This window comes from Hippocampus comes, unplaced genomic scaffold, assembly GCF_001891065.2.
Source record: "Hippocampus comes isolate QL1 unplaced genomic scaffold, H_comes_QL1_v1.1 scaffold9, whole genome shotgun sequence".
NCBI classification, from domain to species: domain Eukaryota; kingdom Metazoa; phylum Chordata; class Actinopteri; order Syngnathiformes; family Syngnathidae; genus Hippocampus; species Hippocampus comes.
Window position 1 is genome coordinate 804,165 of NW_017805275.1, and position 10,185 is coordinate 814,349.

The window sequence follows — 10,185 nt, forward strand, 5'->3', positions numbered from 1 at the left end:
TCAAGTCTGCTGGATGTCACAGAGAGCTATTTGGAAACTATGGCATTCCAAATGAGATGGAATTAAGGGAATTACTCAATTAGTGGATATTTATTCACCGCTGCACACTGCCCAGGGATGCAATTAAATTGTTTAACGCTACAGCATGAGACAAAGGTGCTGGAAACATTTAGTGAGTCTTGCAATCGTGACAAGGTTAAAGCATATTCTGGATGGTTCTTCAAGGATTGGTTGGAAATGTAGTACAAAACTTTCTAATAGCAGAGCGATGACCCTGCCAGTCGAAGGCATGGCGGAGGACTTTTAACAACATTAAAACTATTGTATGAAAGGCAATACAAGTAGAAGTAAACTTCATACTTTAGTACATAATTGCTGGTAAGAAGTGCAGTGTTAATCACAGTGTTGCTCGGCAAATATATGGGGCAGACGGAACAAGCGCATTTTTAAAAACACCGGCCATGTCCACTTTGCTGTTTCTTTGCCACAGAATCTGTTATGGCACAAAGCCTAATTGAAAAAAATAATTCGCCGTTCACCGTTTCCTTGGCAACTTCGCACGCTTGTAGCGAGGTAGAAATTATTGGGTACATATGTCAATTAAAAAAAAAAAAACTGGTCACGCCCACCATGTTGCATTCTTGGCAACATCACAAATAAGGAGGGAAATAGAACAAATGAGTCATTGGTCCCGATTACATAGATGTCTAAAAGCAACACATTCATTTCAACAGAGTGCCATCTGGAGTGTCTAACGAGCTAAGATTAACCTACAGTACGGACAGTATTTTCTATACCAAGCAAGCGTGTGCACACAAAGAGGCACAGTGTAAACACACATTGTAGCTGCTGCATAATCTGAACAGGGTTACCAAATCGCTCTGCTTTTTGTCTCTCGACACAGCCCATCAGTGGGAACTCAGTGTATACTCATTTACACGTATCTGTGAATTTATTTTCATGAGGTTTTTCAAGCATAAAGCTCCACTGAAAGTACAAAAATCAATGATTTATAAATTCAAATTCATAATTTTGATAACAATACAGATTAAAATCAACCTGTTGGGAAATTCATTGTGAAGTTAATCAAAAAGTGAAACGTTAACAGAAATACATTTGGAGACAAGTTCAAGTTCTGATGAATTCAATGAAAAATAACAGGTTAGCATCTCCATTTAAACCAGGCGTGTCTAAACTTGGAAGGGCCATACATGAGACAAATCAAATTAGGCAAAGGCTGCTACCACATACCATATAAAAAAGAAAAACAGCTTAGTAATAAAGAAAAAAAAACACATCACAGATTTTTAAAAGATTTTGGCATGGCCAGTGGCCCTGTCAAATGATGACTGATTGTTTGAAACCAAGGAAGTGAGAGATGAGAACAAACTTCAGTTCTCCTGCCTTTGCCACTCAGTGTAGAAGGTGAGTACCATAACAGTACGCTGCAAGTAAATGACACCAGCCGTGTCCATTGTTATTTTAGTCTGTGCTGCGAGCTGCAAAAAATGAATGGCTGTAGTTTGGAGACCTGAAAAAATAATCAATATCGAGAATCGTTTGGAACCGGAAGCGGTCAAATGAAACCCAAGCCTAACTCGGAGAAAAGTTAACGTGTGTGTGTGTGTGTGTGTGTGTGTGTGTGTGTGTGTGTGTGTGTGTGTGTGTTGCATTTGACAGTGTTAATAGGCAAAGGCTTTTCTCTGCAAAAGTGAAAGTGAGGTTTAGAGGAAAGCTGTGCTCATTTATGCAAGGGCAATCCACAAGAATGAGCCACGAGTAATGGAAAATGCATTTAGCCGTAATGTGTTTTTACGATATTATAATTTAAAATGCAGCCCGAAGCATTTGCTGTTTGTTTATATGCTGTCATTTGGACGCAGAGAGCACGCTATTTGTTTTTGGCACAGGTGCCACTTTGCATACTGGGCAGTGCTGCATTTCGGTGCTATTGAAATGTTTATTACAGTGGTGGTGTTGTGTTTTACCATTCATGTCAGGTATCATTTCATCCTCCACACACCAACCTCCAAACACCGTACTTTGCAATAACTGGTTTAGAATTGGCCAGAAAAATACGTATGGAACATTCAGATGCATTTGCGAAAGGAGGCGCATGGCATAAATATCTCACTAAAATCTGTGAAAACTTTAGAAAGGGCAGCATAGCTGAAAACGAGTAAGAAAAACTTCAGTTTTCTCAGCAATATTTTAAGCGAAGTGACGAGACAGCTTAAGCAGTTTTTCTGCCCAAAAATAGCACAGTAGAAAACCATGCTGCATTGAAAGCATCACTCAGAACTACACACACGAAGGAACTAAAAAGCCCAAATAGGCAAAATAGCAAAAAACAAAAAGCAAATATACGCTATAGTAGACATGAACTGTCAGAAGCTTTCTTTTTCAGCACCACGCCATCTCTTTGGTAGCATAAACCATTCAAAAGTCCTGCCCACTATTCTGTTCGTAACATTTAAACATCACTGTGTGGAAAAAGGTCAGACATGCTTTGAGTAAGAGTGCATCCCTCCTGTGAAACAATGTGCATGCCTTCAGGGGGTGAACAGATGACATCATCGTGTTTATTGTCCACCGTCGCATCTCATGACCGTACAGCGCAGGATCTTTATTGGGCACCATCACGACTGTCGCGCAAGTGGCGCGTGAATGCAAGTGAACGACTTACTGCTTGGTGATCACATCACAGCTCCTGTCTTCACCTGCACCTCCCTCCATGCGGCTGCTGCTTGCAATCTGTATGTTGCTCTGGGGCCCGGTCAACTTGTAATATTGTGATAGTTTTGAGTGAACACTTGAGTGTTATTCACTCTCGCTGACCTATTGGGGAGAAAAAAGATTTTAAAAGCAACAATGTGGGTTTATTGTCATGTAATATGGTACAGTGCTTGTGTGAACCAGCTGCTGTGATTGGGAGGGGGCTCAAAAGCCAATGGTTGCTATGGAGACAAGAATAGAAAATGAAGGGTGGAACCAGCGCTGGCGTTTTGTTTGTGTTCTTACTATTCCACAAAAACCAAAACAATAAACACATAAATAAATAAAACAGTATATAATTTATATTCTAATTTCAAAAGCAAGAGTCACCGCCACACTTAGCTTTATCTAAATCTTGCTTCCCAAGCATGTCCACTGTACAGAGTGTGGATGCTACTTCTTCCTCCAGGGCAGTTAAATTATGCTAATGCCGAGCCGGAAGCCACCTCTCGTCCCTTGTATGACACAAAGGACTGCAGGTGACCCACCTGCGGCATAAATTAAGCGTGCTGGTGGTATGCGGATATTAATTTTTTTCTTCACAAAGGGCTATAAGTTTGTGACTCGGTGCAGTGGGGGTCATTGTAAACCACCCCACAGCAGCAAGATTTTTTTAACCAGATACTGGCCTTTTGGCAAGGGTCATCTTTTCAGAACTCCCTGATCAAAGAAATCTGCATGGTGCCTTTTAACACGCTGCACCAGCACCTCCACCTCTTAATTTTTGAAAACTAGCTTCATTACTTTCATACTCGCTTATCGGACAGTTTTAACATTTTTTAGACTTGAAGCAGACTATACTTTGACCAAGAGCAAAGCATTAACTGAGGGAATGGAATCATTTTGATTCATTCTACAGCGGTGTTAACTTGTGACAGGTGACGCGAATTTTTTTCACTTATCTATAGCCACTTCTTTTTGATTGTTGGACCTCCTCATTGCACCTGCACGAACTTCTCACCAAGGCGCAATTCACTCAACAAAAATGGCCTCACTTGGTTTCACCAGAAATTAGAACAATGACAAAGATTAGAATCAAGAGGTCGGTGTTCAATTATATATTTTTTAAAAACTAATAAGGGGACATGTTGTGTCAGCCAGTGGTGGCTTTATGCAAACGCCATTTGTTTGCCATCTCAGAGTCTCCAGAAGTTTCCAATAACCCCACATAAACCAACTAACTAAATTTGTTGCCCATCTCTTGAAAAAATCTTGAGTAGGAATCATAAAAGTCGCTAAATTTCATCGCTGAATTGGCAAGCCTGAGTAGCCGCTCGCTTCCCTGCAACACCGTCGCCATGGCAACAAATGCCGTAGTCGGTATTTGCTTGAGACAGAAGTGCTTCCCGAAACAACAAGAGTGTGACAAGTGGATATTAGGTGTGCTGTAACTCTTTCTTCTTTGTGTATTATGACTGAAGAATGTCTGAGACCTTTCATTTAGACAACTGGGAATGACAAATGACACATTTTGTTGCTGTAAATTGCTGATACTTTATGATCAGAACAGGATTCACATTGATGCCAACCTGGTAGGAAAAAAATTTAGTCATTTCAAAGGCTTGTCTAAGTGGCACAATTGGAACAACATGGTACATCTCATTTTTAGCCACCAAAGGAATGCTGTTTGTCTCTCTTCTACCTCGATACAGCCATCACAAAATGAAAGGGAAAAAAAATGTGGGGGGACATTATGTCCAATTAAAGGATTAGACCAACGTCCCGTGGGCGTGGAGAGAACCCCCATTTATTTCTTTTTATTGAATTTCCATCGGTGCTATTTCGATTTTATTCAATTTTACACTGCACTTTGTACTCATTAGGACGCAAAGGGGAGAGTCGAGGGCATCTCAACTAATGAAGCGCAAGGTTTTCAAAGCTCCGCCTCGACATTGATCGGCAGCCACACTTAGCTTTATCTAAATCTTGCTTCCCAAGCATGTCCACTGTACAGAGTGTGGATGCTACTTCTTCCTCCAGGGCAGTTAAATTATGCTAATGCCGAGCCGGAAGCCACCTCTCGTCCCTTGTATGACACAAAGGACTGCAGGTGACCCACCTGCGGCATAAATTAAGCGTGCTGGTGGTATGCGGATATTAATTTTTTTCTTCACAAAGGGCTATAAGTTTGTGACTCGGTGCAGTGGGGGTCATTGTAAACCACCCCACAGCAGCAAGATTTTTTTAACCAGATACTGGCCTTTTGGCAAGGGTCATCTTTTCAGAACTCCCTGATCAAAGAAATCTGCATGGTGCCTTTTAACACGCTGCACCAGCACCTCGTGCGCATTATTGTCGAAACGTTGCGATGCTTATTCCATCAAACAAGACAAGGTTGACATCCAACATGACTCATATGCCGCATAGACTGTATGAATATAATAGAGTCGGAATTACACAAACAATATTAGGCTTTGTCAGAGGACGTTATCATGTTTCTTTGAGTCAGGCAAATTACTGTCCTGCTACCTCATATCCTCCTGACTACCAGGAAAAAAAATGTTGTCCAATCACATTTATTTTGACATTCCCCAATCTATGTGAAGTCATTGGACTCCTCCAAAGAAATTTTTGAAATCCCACTACATTTTTTAAACAGGCTCAAATACACTTAAAACAACTCAAACAACACTTTAACGTGTTCATAAGAGTCTTATAATTAAAATGCCAACAGCATTTCAAGACAAAATGTAGTCGATAAAAAGTATTACTTTTCCTCTTCCCATAAAAAGTGCTTGCACTGAGGGAAGCCATTTTCTTACTTTTTCTAACCCCTACAAATTTGGTATCATTGGAAAGCACTGAATGTCCTCTTTTGAGTAACAAAAGGAGTTAATGCGATTGGAGGCACTGGGTGGGAGATATTTAGGTTCACAAATGTCCTCTACAGAGGACAAATTTGAACTACTTGTAGTCAGGAGGATATTCCAAGTGTACCAACTGAACACAGTCTATTTGTTTCTGCTCCTCGGTAATGAAATGCAACAGGCAGTGCAGGAGGCTGAGCTCCAAACAGAAGAAAAAAGCCGAACATCAGATTCCTCTCAGGCGATGTCGGTCTATCCCAGCATGTAAGGCCACTGGCTTTCTAAGCCATGTTGTTCCTCCAGCATCCCACATGAGAGCCAGTCGGCCGAGATAGCCGGAAGGAAACTGGAAGTCTGAATATTAAGGAGATCCCACAGGGTGTAGGGTTGAGCTTTGTGCGATAGTATTAGGCACGCAGGTGAAGGGCTGCTGAGAAGTTTTGGGCCTCAATCAAACTGATGTGGACATAGAAAAGAAAACGATGAACCGAAAGGCAGAAAATAGTTTCAGGTATTTTTATACTCTGATTGCAAAGATCAAGGTTTTCATTTGGGAACGTACACATTGGATTACATTAAAACAGCCAGACAGGTCCCAGAGGATAGCTGCCATCATTTTTGTGGTATAAAAAACACGAGGACCTGTTTTAGAGGCAGCAAAAGCAGTGAAGCGATTCTTCAAAGCACAAAGTTGATTGTAAATGGCAGTTGATTCAGTAAAAACGAAGGCATTGACACAAGGGTGTATATTAATAGACCATACTAAGACAGTAAGTTATTATTGGGCAATTACCGAAAGCGGCTGTGTGTTTTTCTCACAATTTACAAAAATGTAACCCGCATTTAAGTTGGGGGGTGGGGGGGGGGGGTACCCGCCATTGAAAAGCCACTCGCTTTGACCACATTTCAATTTAAGAAAACAGATTATTCTTCACAGATTTGAACACACACAAAAATGAAAACACACTATGTACAGAAAAAGATGTATGTATTGTAGTGTTTGTGCACCATTTGGCATTTTATTTACTGATTTATTTATTGGTCGTGAGTTACAAACACTAAATCAGGGGTGCCTTGTGCGTCGTTCATGATCAACCAGTAGCTCACAAAGGGAGTGTTGGTCGATCACATGGCATTGATTCAATCACTGTCAGCCTTTCCAGTTTACTGCTATTGATATACCGGGAATATACTGCAGCTGCATATCAATATGAGTAAATGAGTTAGAAAAAAAAAAAAACAAAAAACAAAAAACAAAACGTACACTCTCTCCTGTCATCCGTTGAGAAATTTTTGACTTGATTGACATACAGGCCAGGCTGTCCTATACCGGTTGCATGTCCCACCGTGCATGCACATATAAGGGTGCGAACTGGAAAAAGCAGCTCTTTTACATTTAGTTCCCACTACTCTAAACTCAATCATAAAGTATAAAAAAATAATTAGGCGAACAAGTACGGCAAGTATTTCCATACAGAGTAAAATGACGATTTTTTTTTTTTGCAGTGGTCTCTGTGATTGGGGGGTGTATTGGGGGGAATCGGGCAATGTACTCGGGGACACTGTCGCTGTTTCCCCCGAAAAGAATGGCCTGCGGGATGGAGGATCTGTCCACCCAAACACCAGCGCGAGGCCAGGGCCCCCTCGATGGCGTGTCGTGGCTGCTAGTTAGTGTTGCCGTGGTGGCGACTGGGACATTCGGCTGACCGGTGCGTCACTCCGGCCGGTCTGCCCGGGGTGGTTGCTGGCCGGCCGAGGGAGGCAATATGGAGCAACATTTTTGGGCCATTGTTAAAAACGTTAAGTCCAACATGACTGATGTTTATTGGGAATATATATATATATATATATATATATATATATATATATATAAACTAAATTTTATAATGTTTATAAAACATTTAGTTGTAGTGTGATATATGGGTTCATGCAGTTATGCAAGGTGCACCAATAATATGTTATACTTATGAAGAATTCATAGTATATTTTAAAATAAATAAAATGGGAAAATCATTTGGATTTTAGTAGCTCACATGCTGAAAAGTTGTGGTCCCCCTATAGTAAAAATAAAAACAAACTTCACAAACATAAAACAAAGAGAATTATACAGTGTGATAAAAACAACAACAACACAGAGATTTGTCATACAGCAGTCCATAAGCATGATACTATCACACAATCACAAATGTCACAGAGAGGCTCACAAAACTAGCATCGATGCTGCTGTGTTACAACTAGTTAAGCACCGGATATTTTAACACATACAGTGTAAAGCAACTCCTGACCAAACTAACAGTACTCACAGGCATATATTCTTTATCCCGTGCGTAAAACGGCCAATATTACACCAGCTTAATGAGTTGTCTTCTTTGAGAAAATACATTTGTATAGATTATACAAATGTCCCCTGCTGGCCAAGGCGCACACAACAGTAGCTGTAGGACCTATGAAAGCATTCAATTACATCTCTTTAATGCTTTGAATTTCATTTGTTATCAATTAACAGTTATCTCTGAAAACGTTGGCTGGGGTAGGTATGGTCTAAAGAGGTAGCGCGTGTTTTGAAGGACAATTCTGGCAACCTATACTAACAGTCTTTATACTTTGTTGTTAAAGCATTCTCCCTCGTTGTTTAGTTACACGGTGTTAGCAGTATATGCATGAGGACAATCTCATTCTAAGTCGGAATTTTCATTAAGTGGGCAGAGAAGCAATGATAGTTGGCTGCGAAAATTGTCACAGATATACACATTTGCAAGCAGGTACAGTAATGGTTATGTTACGAAGGAATATAATACCACCCCAAAAGCCAATTCCAGCCTGACGGTACATGTACTGTATACACCCTTTGACAAACAGAGCCGCAACATGTTGATGAGTTGTTCTAATTAGATTCAGCGGCGGATGAAGACACAAGAGAAGAGCTGCAGTTTGTATTCCTGGTAAAAGCCCCACTCTTGTAATAACTCAACCTCCCCATCAGACCAATTACCATCCCCACCCCTCCAGCTTTGGAGCTCAATGTGAGAAGATGTTTGTATTATTGTGTGTCGAATACAAGAAGCTAATTCACCCATCTAAATTTTGCTCTAAATACCTCAGGATCAACAATTAATGGAATGCTAATCGACATTGCAACACAACAGAATGCAACTTTCAAAACACAAAAGGTTGCAATTTGAAGGGCGGGGGCAGGGGGGCAGAAAAGCAGCTTCATTTTGGTTGGTCGGTTATTTAAACTTTGTACATTATTCATCCATCCATCTATCCATTTTCGACACCGCTTATCCTGGACAGGGTCGCGGGGAGTTGTTGGAGGCTGTTCCAGCTGATTTTGAGCAGAAGGCAGACTACACCCTGAGCTGGTCGCCAGTCAGTCGCAGGACACATACAGAGACAAACAACCATTCACACTCACACCCACACCGCCACTGAGTGGGAATCGATCTCCTGCTTCCTGCACACAAGTAAAGTGTGTGTGTACCACGACACCACCAGCGACTTTGCAGTCTGACTTACTGACTTATTTTCACACCACATTTGTTTGTCCGAATTTTGCTGTCGCAGTGAACGTTTAGAAGACCGCAAGTCAAAGTGTTTAGTAAGGTAACAATTCAAATTGAAGTCAATAAATAGTGTCTTTTTTTATTCATGTATGGTTCACTTGCATGTGTTTTAGCTTAAGACCAAAGACCAATTTATTATACATGCACCAAAATGCATGTATAATAAATTTGATATTGTTTACCGTAATAGAGATGAATTAATTGCCTGTGTTTGTTAAAGACATGTAGGAAGAAGACCTTGAAAAAATAATTGCAGATTAAATCGTAATCCCAATAAAGGGGCTTAACAAAATGACATTATTTTTCAACATTGTTCAGCCTGACTCCTAGAATAGTTTTATGAAGCATTGTCATGTCTCCTTTACACTTCAATTCAATTTTGCACAACGTTAGGAAAAAAATCTATATTTTCTTAACTTAGTAAATGTGTTCCTTTATCAAATAATAGTGTGCATCTTTTTAGGTCTTATCCCCCCCACCCCGACCCCCACCTACATGCTACCAATAGTTCTTTGATACAGTCTATTTACTGCAACAGGATCATTCTTCGGAATTTAAATACAGTAATCCATAGGATGTCAATTCCTTCCTAGGAAAACATAAAAATAAAAATTAAAAAAAAAACAAAAGAGAAGAGAAGAAACACACTTGCACGAGGTTTCATCATTGCTCTGATGCAGTGGCGGGCCGTGCATTTCAACCTTAGGCCTTCAGTGACGTCACATACATACACAATATAGGCTCGTCAAGCAGCACTTAATTTCAGGAGTATTTAAAACCATCAAGTATGCATTCACAATTAAGAGCAGGAAACTAAATTTACAGATAGTCAAAAATAAAAAGATGATTTAAAAATACGAAATAAAATGCCACCCAAATTACGTTGTGTGATCTTCAACAAGTCTGTCCAATAAATTGCGCAGTGTCGCAGTTTCATATAAGACACCAACCAAACAATAACAAAACAAACTATTCTTTGAAAATAAACAGATCATTCGCATTTTGAAAATCGGCGATACAACAGCAAATAACTGACA